At 41.0% G+C, this 12,403-nt stretch overlaps 1 protein-coding gene across 2 annotated transcripts in view; it reads left to right on the top strand.

The window, feature by feature from the left end:
* Window positions 1–12,403, top strand: part of mrtfba (myocardin related transcription factor Ba) — a 76,222-nt gene that overhangs the window by 18,330 nt on the left and 45,489 nt on the right. For both annotated transcript variants that reach the window (XM_039776009.1, XM_039776008.1), the window contains exon 2: window positions 9,912–10,035. The gene's annotated coding sequence lies outside the window, so the exon portion shown is untranslated. The remainder of the gene's footprint in view (window positions 1–9,911; window positions 10,036–12,403) is intronic.

Genomic DNA, 12,403 nt, shown 5'->3' with positions numbered 1-12,403 from the left:
TAAGAAAAACACATTTAGCATGAGTTACACTTTTTATATCCACAAAAACTAGACAATGACGATTTTGCTTCCTGAACACTTTTGGCCTGCTGACCTCAAAACTCCCCTCAAATTTATAATAATTCTTTACATTACTATAGTGCTTTTCTCACTACTCAAAGCACTTTGCAAACTCTATGCAGGGAGGACACAGGACGCAAAACCATGATCTTCCTACCGCAGGGCAACACCACCACTGCGCCACAGGGAATCATGTACTGTTTTATTGCAGTCACATATTTTGCGATCTTCTATCATATATGAAGAATATCTATACAGTAACTGCTCAAATGCAAAGTCTCTTTTTTCATTCATTCGTTCTTAAGCTTGATAGGAGTACACATTAAAAGATGTGAAGTAATTGACCAGTGGAATCCCGGAAAGCTGATCTTGACCTGTGTGTCAACTCCAGCTCCGGTTCTGTGGGTGGATTGCAGGCATTGCATGTTAGCTTATCTTCATTGCTCAGCATTCTGTGATTTCACTTCCTGTTTGAGGGAACCAAGGAGCAGAGCTAGGCGTGTGAATGTAGATCATAACTATTTTAAATCTGCCTTTCTGCCTACGTTTTTCTCATTGGTGAAATTGTATTAACTTTTTTTTTTTTTTTGGACTGTCCCCATCACACACTCGCCACCACCCTTAACCAAAAAGACTAACTTGTACTCCTGAAACCTACAAACCTATTCTATTCTTAAAGGGGAAAAAAGCTTGCTTCAACATGAGTTTGTTGTTTCCATATATACGAGGTGTGATCAGAAAATATGGTGAGTGTTTTAAAAAAAGAAATGTTTATTGCAGTAAAAGATTTACAACTACTAGTCACCCTCGAAATACTCTCCTCCACTTCGAATGCACTTATCCCCAACGCTCCTGCCACTTTGCAAAGCAGTTCTGGAAGTTTTGTTTCGAGAGTGTCTTTAGTTGAGCTGTCGTGTCTGCTTGGATGTCCTCAATGGATTGAAATCGTTTGCCTTTCATGGTCATTTTCAATTTAGGGAACAGCCAGAAGTTGCACGGTGCAGACACAGCGTAATGTTTTTATTCTACCGAAATTGTCGTACTAGAAGGGATGTGTGACAGAGCGTTGTCATGATGAAGAATGAAACCATTTCAACATTTTCCCTGGTAATTGATGTTGAAGGATGTCCTGATCTTTTCATGTCTTCAACAGAGTCTGATCCATTACGAAATCAATCAGACCTCTTGTAAACAGTCTTAATTGTCGGTGCAGTGTCACCATACTGTAAACCGATTTTTAACGTCTGATGGGTTTTCAGAACTTCTTTCAATTTGAAACAAAATTTCATGTTAATGCGTTGCTCGATATCCGTCATTAATGACACACTTGAACTCAACAGTGGCTCACAAATGACTGACAGTATCAAACGAGTTGACACTTATCACAAACTCAGTTTTAGGATGGACATGTCAGAACCAGCATTGAATTGTTCTGCGTTGCTCTTGGATGGTGCTCCCCATCAACATTCACCGTACTTTTTGATCACACCTTGTGTCTATGTGTATGTGTGTATATATATACTGCTCAAAAGAATTAAAGGAAAACATTTTAATCAAGAGTATAGCATAAAGTCAGTGAAACTTATCGGATATTAATCTGGTCAGTTAAGTAGCAGAGGGGGTTGTTAATCAGTTTCAGCTGCTGTGGTGTTAATGAAATTAACAACAGATGCACTAGAGGGGCAACAATGAGATGACCCCCAAAACAGGAATGGTTTAACAGGTGGAGGCCACTGACATTTTTCCCTCCTCATCTTTTCTGACTGTTTCTTCACTAGTTTTGCATTTGGCTACAGTCAGTGTCACTACTGGTAGCATGAGGCGATACCTGGACCCTACAGAGGTTGCACAGGTAGTCCAACTTCTCCAGGATGGCACAGCAATACGTGTCATTGCCAGAAGGTTTGCTGTGTCTCCCTGCACAGTCTCAAGGGCATGGAGGAGATTCTAGGAGACAAGCAGTTACTCTAGGAGAGCTGGAGAGGGCCATAGAAGGTCCATAACCCATCAGCAGGACCAGTATCTGCTCCTTTGGGCAAGGAGGAACAGGATGAGCACTGCCAGAGCCCTACAAAATGACCTCCAGCAGGCCACTGGTGTGAATGTCTCTGACCAAACAACCAGAAAGACTTCATGAGGGTGACCCAAGGGCCCCATGTCCTCTAATGGGCCCTGAGCTCACTGCCCAGCAGCATGCAGCTCGATTGGCATTCGCCATAGAATACCAGAATTGGCAGATGCACCACTGGTGCCCTGTGCTTTTTACAGATGAGAGCAGGTTCACCCTGAGCACGTGACAGAAGTGAAAGGGTCTGGAGAAGCCATGGAGAACATTATGCTGCCTGTAACATCATTCAGCATGAGCAGTTTGGTGGTGGGTTAATGATTGTCTGGGGAGGCATATCCATGGAGGGTCACACAGACCGCTACAGGCTTGACAAAGGCACCTTGGCTGCCATTAGGTATCAGAATGAAATCCTTGGACCCATTGTCAGACCCTATGCTGGTACAGTGGCTCCTGGTGCACGACAATTCCTGGCCTCATGTGGTGAGAGTATGCAGGCAGTTCCTGGAGGATGAAGGAATTGATACCATTGACTGGCCACCACACTTTCCTGACCTAAATCCAATAGGACACCTCTGGGACATTATGTTTTGGTCCATCCAATGCCACCAGGTTGCACCTCAGACTGTCCAGGAGCTCAGTGATGCCCTGGTCCAGATCTGGGAGGAGATCCCCCACAACACCATCTGTCATCTCATTAGAAGCAGGCACCGATGTTGTCAGGCATGTATACAAGAACACAGGGGCCATACAAAGTGCTGCGTACAATTTGGAGTTGCTGCAATTAAATTTTGGCAAAATGGACTAGCCTGCCACATCATTTTTTCACTCTGATTTTTGGGGCGTCTTTGAATTCAGGGCTCTGTAGGTTGATCATTTTCATTTCCATCAATCGATGTGGCATCCTTTCGTTCCTAACACATTACCCAGTCTATATCAGTATAGATATCCAGGAGGATTTCTTTTTCCCACTGAGATCTGATGTGTTTTCAAAGTGTTCCTTTAATTTTTTTGAGCAGTTTATATAAAAAGCTAAACTGCACATGTAGCCTGTCATTTGATTCATTCACTGTGTGGAAAACAGGTGGTCAAAGCCTTTCTTCCTGTTGACTATATAGTTTCCTGGTCTGTTTTTTGGCAATCGTTACCTGTTATGACACCGACAATAGTCTGTATAGTTTTCCACAGTACTGACTTTCAAAAGGCCAAATAAGAGGAGTGAGAAAACGGGCTTCCGTCTACAGTATCTGAAACTTTACAATGGAGAACGGGCACATAATGACCACCTTCTGGAAAATGGAAGCAGGTCAGGGGACAGGAAAGTGAGAGAGCGTACGTCCTGCCACATTAAGTGGCACTGGGATTGATGAGGGAGAGGTAGGGGTCTGAACAGAAGGCATTTGAACATGGGAGGTGGGGAGAAGCCTACACTACATGTAGATGTAAGTGTCCCCACTCAGTTAAGTGTGCTTGTGACTACTTTTATTTTATTTTTTTTTGCTATGTATTTTTATGCAAGATCAGTTTGTCTTGTCAACTGGGTGTCTGAAGCTTTCACACTTTTTATTTGTTTTAACACTTTTTTTGTCAAGTGTAACCAACTTAAAACACAACTTTCAGAGTTTCATTCATGTTTTGATCCACCTCGCCTAACTCCCTCATCGTTAAGCCTGCTTAATCCCAGCGTAGGGCTGCAGGGATCCAGAGCCGCACAAATTCTTGTGGCAGCTGTACTCTTCAACAGCCACGATCTTCAGCGATTTGACCAGCCAACAGTTTGGTTTAACTAACTGCTTTCTTTCCAGTTGCATCTTCAGATTGGGCGTTTTGTTTTGTTCTTTTCTTTTCTCTTGTCTCACATGATGTGCTGTTTGTTAGGCTGCAGTTGGCGAGTCTGCCACATGATACTCTGCTGCCATGAAATATTAGATCATTGGAGTGTGTAGTGTGCCTCATACCTTAAAAAAAAATGTTAGCAAATGGCCAATTTTTTTTTTTTTTACTTAATAGCTATATACAGTAATGGGATTTCTTTTATGAATGTTAATTTTGTGGCTGACATTGACAGCACAATCACTTACATGCTGTAAGTGCCAGGCCTGAAATAGCCATGGCCACACATTTGCACTCTGGTTATTTTTAGAGGCTCTCATCCTGCACCATCTTTTTGTTTTCTTTCTTTTTTTTTTTTTCGCCTGTAGCGGCTTCAAGTCTCTTGACCACTGGCTTGTTTTGCAGATGTCTGCTGTCATGATTGCCTGTGATGTTGATGCCAAGACATGTCCCATATAAAACACCAATGTGACCGTAACTGCTCAGGGATCGTTTTTACTTTTATAGGACTTTTACTTTCAGAGTAACTGCGTTCATTTATTCTTCCATTAGCAGCAGGGATTTACATAACATGATATTATATTCATTAGGATTTTGACTCCTGCCATTCCTCTCTTTAAAACTTTGCATACGTTTGTATTCCAGTACATTTTAGTTGTATCAATCAAAGATTTTACCTTTTTTCCCCTCATGGTGGAAATGCACTGAATTTATAAAAAAATAAAAATCACAAGTCTTGGGTAGATTATGAGGCCTCATTAATATAATGAATACCAATTAATAATCCTGATAAGTAATAAGTTTGGCAAAAGAAAGACACACATAGCACGAGTTTCACTTTTTAAATCCACAAAGACTGGACAATGAAGATTTTGCTTCCTGAACACTTTTGGGTGTATCTTATGGATTTTGGCCTGCTGACCTCAAAACTCCCCTCAAGTTTTTTTCTATAATAATAATTCTTTACATTTCTCTCTCTCTCTCTCTCTCTCTCTCTCTCTATATATATATATATATATATATATATATATATATATATATATATATATATATATATATATATATATATATATATATATATATATATATATATAGTTCTCACTACTCAAAGCACTTTGCAAACTCCATGCGGGGAGGACACAGGATGCGAACCCCAGATCTCCTTACCACAGGGCAACAACACCACTACTGCACCACAGGGAATCATGTACTGTTTTATTGCAATCACCTATTTTGCGATCTTCTATCATATTTTAAGTACGTATATCTATATAGCACAACACCTACAGCTGGAACGTCTGTGTTGGTGTAAAAGCAGTGGCACAGATATACCAAATCCTGTTGTATTTATGATTGGGACAACGGTGTAAAAGAAACTCATTACACTAAAAAGAACTGGCCTTTCCATAATGCAGAAAAGTGTGGCACATAAACCACTTGTTGACCCAACAAATATACAGTATTTCTGACTCCTCTACATGTACATCTTGGACTGATGACAACTTTTGTGAAAGGAACAATGAAGATGAAGGATTTGTTTCCATGAATGGGGCTGCATGGTGGTGCAGTGGTAGCGCTGCTGCCTTGTAGCAAGGCGGCCAAGGTTGAGCGTCCCGGGTCCTCTCTGCGTGGGGGTTTGCATGTTCTCCCCATGTCTGTGTGGGTTTCCTCACACAGTCCAGAGACATGCAGGTTAAGTTAATTGGTTAACATCAGTTGGCCCTAGTGTGCGTGTATGTGGGGGGGTGAGGGGTGTTTGCCCTGCTACTGACTGGCACCCTGTCCAGGGTTTTTTCCTTTTCCTGTGCTTTGATAGCTGTGATAGGCTCCAGCTGAACCCCATGACCCTGTTTAGGATTAAGCAGGTTAGCAAATAATTGAGACTGACTGACTGACTGTTTCCATGAATAACTGATTCCAAGACTAAGAAAGGCATTTATGTTGGTCAACAACTCAGACACATCATCAATGACAAGCGGTTCAAAGATCTGCTAGTAGGGCTGGAGGAAAGCTTATGGAGAAGGGATTCAAGGATCTTACTGAAAATGTTCTTGGCAACTGTAGAGCACCAAACTATGAGCAGCTGATGCTTCAAGCCTACAAAACCGTAACATACATCCTGTTGTTAAACATTCATGTTCTGCATTCACACTTGGACTTCTGTACTAATCTTGGTTCAGTCATGAGTTGTAGACAGTTGCAGTACATGCCATGTGTTGTCAATTGTGACAGGCACAGGAACTCTGTCATAACCCTCTGAATAGCCTCCACAGCTCTCTGTGACTTGCTACTATAAAATCAAATTGGTTTCTTATTCTCGTCACAGGTCGCATGGTGGTCTCTGTCTGAGAAGCGTAGCAGCCAGTGTGTGCTTAACCAGGTGTTCAATGCATACAATACCTGCAAACAGTGAGGAGTAATGGCGACTGAACGGTAAAAAGAAAAGAGAGTGATTTGGACTGTGTGCATAGGAGAGGCTTGTCCGACTTCAGAGCCAGCACAGGTGACTTTTCGATACCTTGTGTTTGTCATACCATTGTGCTCCATATGGAATGGCTACTGAAATGTGGCAACTTTACACTACTTTCATAGGCTCCAGCAAACCCCTGTGTCCCTTTATTAGGATATAGCAGGTTGGATGATGGATGGATGGATGTACTTTGATAGTGCAATGTGAAATTTGGAGCAATGATGACAAGTCGTGAGGAAATCCTGTAATCAGTTACCACCTGCTATTCCAACTTGTATAAATGTCCTGTCATTACCTTCCCAGCAAGTTTTAGCCGTAGGCCTCATGTACATAGGGTATAGCAAACCGAAGGCAGTTGCGGCATGCATGCTGCTGTGACCTTCAGTTATGAAGACTGCTATACCTCAGTGATTCATTACCAACCAGTCGGTGACTCACTCTGACAAAATCGGACAGGTTTGATTTTTGTCTTAATTTGTAGGGGCTCACTGTGTGTTCAGAAGAGTTGAGAACCAATAAGTGCTCAACCGGAAGTGTAATGCGTGTAATCCATAAGGAAACGTGGGTGTTTTAGACCTCACAAAGAGAAGGGAGATTTGTTTGTCTAATGTCTTGTGTTTTTATGTACCATGACGAAATAGAACTTAATGTGCGAGATTTCCACCAAACTCGCCATCCTGGAAAACAACAGTACCAGCTCTGCTGTGCAGCACTTTATTGGCTTTAAGGAGAAGGTGCACACTCACCGTACCTTGAAAATGTGTGAAACTGTGACTTAGTCATCGCGGAGTCATCCTCAGACGACGAGATCAGCAACAACAGTCATCAGGTTCAACAACCTCTCTGACAACAACAACAACATTTAATTATTTCTATAGCACGTTTTCAAAATGTAGCTCAAAGTGCTTTACATAATGAAGAATAGAAAAATAAGAGACACAGTAAGAAAAGAAAATAAGTCAACATTAATTAACATAGAATAAGTAAGGTCCAATGGCCAGGGGGGACAGAAAAAAAAAAACTCCAGACGGCCGGAGAAAAAAATAAAATCTGCAGGATTCCAGGCCATGAGACTGCCCAGTCCCCTCTGGGCAATCTACCTAACATAAATGAAACAGTCCTCTTTGGATTTATGGTTTTTCACGGAAGGATTTGATGATGATGATGATCACGTGGACTTCTGGCTTTTAGTCCATCAATGCTGGGGCATCATGGTGCTTTGAGTAGGTGGTGGTGGTGCAGGCCGCCACCACAAAGAAACCGGAAAAAGAAACAGAAGAGAGAGTTGGGGTCAGTACGGATTTTAGAGCCACCATGAATAGTTATTATGATGAATTGAACATACAGAGTATCAGGATTAAGATAAAGTGAAGTTATAAAAAGGCCATGTTACAGTAATGTGTTTTCAGCAGTGTTTTAAACTGCTCCACTGTATTAGCCAGGTGAATTCCTATTGGCAGACTATTCCAGATTTTAGGTGCATAACAGCAGAAGGCCGCCTCACCACTTCTTTTAAGTTTAGCTTTTGGAATTCTAAGGAGACACTCATTTGATGATCTAAGATTACGATTTGGAATATAGGGTGTCAGACATTCCGATATATAAGATGGAGCGAGATTATTTAAGGCTTTGTAAACTATAAGCAGAATTTTGACAAGAAGTCATATAGTGTGCCACCAGCTTAATTTGACACACGTCATCAAAGAACCAAGATAGAGGCAAATGCAGTCAGTAAATCTAAAAAGATGTCCAACTACAAGGATCAAAAACTATGTGATGCTGGCTTTAGGCCAATTCATGCTACCTGAACTGAAAGCAGGATTTATTTAATGGTTAGCCCCTGTCTGAGATTCATTTTCATGTGTTTTTCTTTTGAGTGATCCAATTTAAATCGCACACTTTAGAGTTTAAATGGTTGTTTAAATAACAAACTTTAATTTTTTTTCTTCTCCTTGAATTAATTACCAAGGTTGTTACTGATTTGAGTGTTACTTGCATCAGATGATGGTTCCTACTGAACTCTGCTTGGCATTTCCTTGCCTCATTAAGGTTATTATCCCAGTTCACTATTTTTTTTTTTCTCTCTCTCTCTTTCAAATGAATTTCTATAAACAGGGCTTTCCTTGAAGAGAGGTCTCTCCTCCCTGGTTTATAATCCCGTTTTAACATTAGGCTATCTGTTATTGGAAACCACCTGTCAAAGGGGTTGATATGAACTTGGCTGTTGTGATGCAGATCCTTGAGTTCTTAATGGTTGCAAGTGGAAACAGCTGCTGCCATTTGCCAGCTGCTCATGAAAGCAGGTTTCCGGAGCAAGCGGAAGTGGGGACAGGAAAGTGGTATTGTGTGGATGATTTTTTGAATGGGAAACATTCCATGTACAATTCTTTATAGAAATGCCACTTTAAAGTCAGCCTGTTTTTCTTGTGGCCCTGAAAGACACATTTGTTAGATGCCATAGTAATAGGATTCAGGGTGAAAGGTGCTTTGTAACCCATAGCTTAAGATTTATGACCTTTTTTTCCAGACAGTGGATAACTGGTTTACGTTCTGTGGCCCCATCATTTGTGTTCCCTCTTTTATCTCAAAGCTTTGTTTTTCTTGTCTTATCAACCCCGTATTATGTACAGCAGGGAAATCGCTGCCTGTAACTCCTTCTCTGTAAAAGAGTACCAATAGTAAGGATGTCCACCCATCCATCCATTTTACAACCCGCTGAATCCGAACACAGGGTCACGGGGGTCTGCTGGAGCCAATCCCAGCCAACACAGGGCACAAGGCAGGAACCAATCCTGGGCAGGGTGCCAACCCACCGCAGGACACACACAAACACACCCACACACCAAGCACACACTAGGGCCAATTTAGAATTGCCAATCCACCTAACTCTGCATGTCTTTGGACTGTGGGAGGAAACCCACGCAAACACGGGGAGAACATGCAAACTCCACGCAGGGAGGACCCAGGAAGCGAACCCGGGTCTCCTAACTGCGAGGCAGCAGCGCTACCACTGCGCCACCGTGCCGCCCTAGTAAGGATGTGAGGCACTGATTTTGTTCTGTACCAAAAATGATTTCATAAACAGCCAGATACAAAATGTTTGTGTATGTTGTGGTAAACTTTATAAACAATCAGGATATACACACACTCTCCTGTTTTAAATGGAGGTGAAGGTATGGTGAAGGCATTCTGGTTTTTACTTGAAAAAACGAAACCTACTCTCTCGCTGATCAAGAATCAATTTCTTTCCCCTCCGTCGCTGCCCTTGGGGTGATTTGCTCTATTAATTACAGTTTGGGATTCTGCTTTGTCACTGTAAAAGTATGTGTGGGTCAGGGCACAGAAGAGAAGAAAACAGACAGCATTTCAGTTCTTGGCTATAACAACTGAAATACAGGCTGTGACACACACACTGCAGTCAGACGTGATCTGTTCCCAAGAGCTTAGCTTTTTTTTTTTCTTTTTTCTTCTCCCTCTTTTTAGGTGGTCGTGCTTGTATACCAACAGTCAAATGAGGATATGCAGAAGGACAAGGGAGCATGAACGACACGACAAAACGGAAATTAGAGACCTTGCAGCCTGGAGAGTCGAGTTGTCTTGCTCACAGGTGAGTTCCAAGCGTTTTGAATCCACTGAAATTTTGTTATTCTTCCCCTGCCTTTGTCATTTTCGCAAGATACAGTGAAAAATTTAAATAACCTTTGTTGGCTAGAGTTTAAGGCCACCCTGAAGTATTCATGATTGAATGAAGTCTTTGTGCTGCTTGAATGTAGAATTAAGGGGATGCAGGTCCCTGAAGAGTCTCATGTTCCTTTGAAGAGACTCTTGGGTCTATAAATACCTAAGAGACATTGTCTCTGAAAAGCGCTGCTGAAGTCATAATGACGCAGTGCAGAGATTTCTAATTGCTGTTGCTACAGTAACTTGGTGATTTTATTAAAAGTGTGTTTTGTGATACTTGTACAGTGTGCATATGAATGAAGTCTGCACTGTCTGTCTGTCATGTGTTTACCTAGCTCAAGTGACATTGCCTAGAAATCTGTGTGAAAGTTCACAGAAGAGTAGGCGTCTCTATAAATCATCTATTGTCTGTCTTTATGTTCCTTACATTTTTTCATGCCTGCTGCGGTGGTATTTTGATTAGATGTATCGTGCACTTTGTACTGTTTATTTATCTTCAACCATATGGAAGCAGATTGGTATTTATTTTTACAGTGTAAAGAGGTGGCTAATTGTTGATCAGATGTTGCAATTTCCCTTCCACTTTCTCGGCATAGTAGACCTGACAAAGGGAAGCTTCTTTTGCCATAAAAAATGTTCTAGTTTTCAGTTTGTGTGTAAAATATTTTGAATTAGCTTTTGTTGTAAACTGGGAGTTGCACTGTGTAAATCAGATATGCACTTTTTTAATCTTATTGATTTTATTGTAATCATTCCATACAGAGAGATTAATTTTTACAAAAAATAGGATTGAAAACAAATCAACCCAACCCCCACCATGCATATTAAACAGCTGCCATGACTGAAAAAAGAAATATTCATTACCTTTAATTTAACTGTTTAATACTTAGCTCACATTTCTTCACTTACTTCTTCATTACTGTATTTACCGTTACACTTGCTTTTTTTTTTTTGGTCATTACTTTCTCATATACAAAGTATAGGGAAAGTGTCGTAATTGTTCAAAAATGTGATGTTGATATTTTGATGAATCTCGACGTTTTAGACCTTCCTGACTTTCTCGGATAGGGAAAGTATTGGAATCGTCCAAATATTTCATTTCGATATTTTGGTGAATCTTGACGTTTTAGATCTCCCTGAGTCCGAAAACATTTATGATTTTGGAATCATGTCTGTGTGTGTAAGTAAACACGATAACTTGAGCACACTTTCACTTAGGTCAACCAAATATTACAAAGAAGTATTGGGTACAAAACATAGATTTCTATCAACTTTTTGGGCTATTTCTGCTAACCAGAAGTGGTACTTTACCTTTTATTCAGGCAGCTGCAAAGATTTATTCAACTTTACTTTTATAGTACCGGTAATTGTTCAATATATTATTAATTTAATTTTATTTGTTGTCGATTGTTCTTTAATGTACACAGTATAAAAATAGAATCCTTCTCTTGCGGTTTACTTCTCAAATATCCATCCCCATATCTGAGTATACGAGAAAGTCAAGGGGAGACCACTCCTGAGTTTTTCTAACCTGTACTAAACACAGTCATGAGCCCACTTACAGCTCTATTTGAGACTGGCCATTTGGCCGTACATCTGTCACAGAGTGTTCAGTTCATTGCAATTTAGGCCCTGTTGGTCCAGTGTGGGTCATGGGTACACATACTTTAACTGTCGGTACAGAGTAGCGTACACAGATATTCGGGTGTCGTCAGGCGTTTTTCAGGGTGCTGCTCTGCTCTTTTGAACTGTCGCTCTGCTGTTAATCAGGCCACTCAAGCTCCCTACCACATAGCAGTTTGGAAGTGCCGTGCAGCTGTACTCCTCAAACAGGGTAACCGCTCACCGTTCTTTTGTCGGTGCTTTACTGTGATTAATCGATATTTCTTGGAGGACCCCACCCCCACTCTCGTTGTTCACATGTTGCTGCTTCACAGTGTTTGGTACACACAGAGAAAACTTTTCATTCATTTGTTGGTGTAGTGTAGTGGGATTTAAGAAATCGGTTGTAGTAGAATAGTAGCAACTCATCAATTATTAAACCCCACTCATCAGAAAAAAATGGTCTTACCTTGGTTGGCTGTAAATTGGCACATAACTGTAGTTCCACTTATTCTGGAAAACACCTCACTGTCTAATTATTTAAAGAATTTTTGGACTCCTGGATATGCTGTTGCTGTTTGTTTCTGACCCAAACAAGGTGGTGGTTCCTTTTAAGGTGACAAGTACACCGTGTTCTTCCTTCTAATAGGGTGTCAATGCATCATATGGAACTTTGTTTGCAGGTTGCATGG

Source organism: Polypterus senegalus, chromosome 13, assembly GCF_016835505.1.
Source record: "Polypterus senegalus isolate Bchr_013 chromosome 13, ASM1683550v1, whole genome shotgun sequence".
Taxonomy (NCBI): Eukaryota; Metazoa; Chordata; class Cladistia; order Polypteriformes; family Polypteridae; genus Polypterus; species Polypterus senegalus.
Note: the sequence above shows the minus strand (reverse complement) of the source record. Positions and strands in the feature narration are given on the sequence as shown.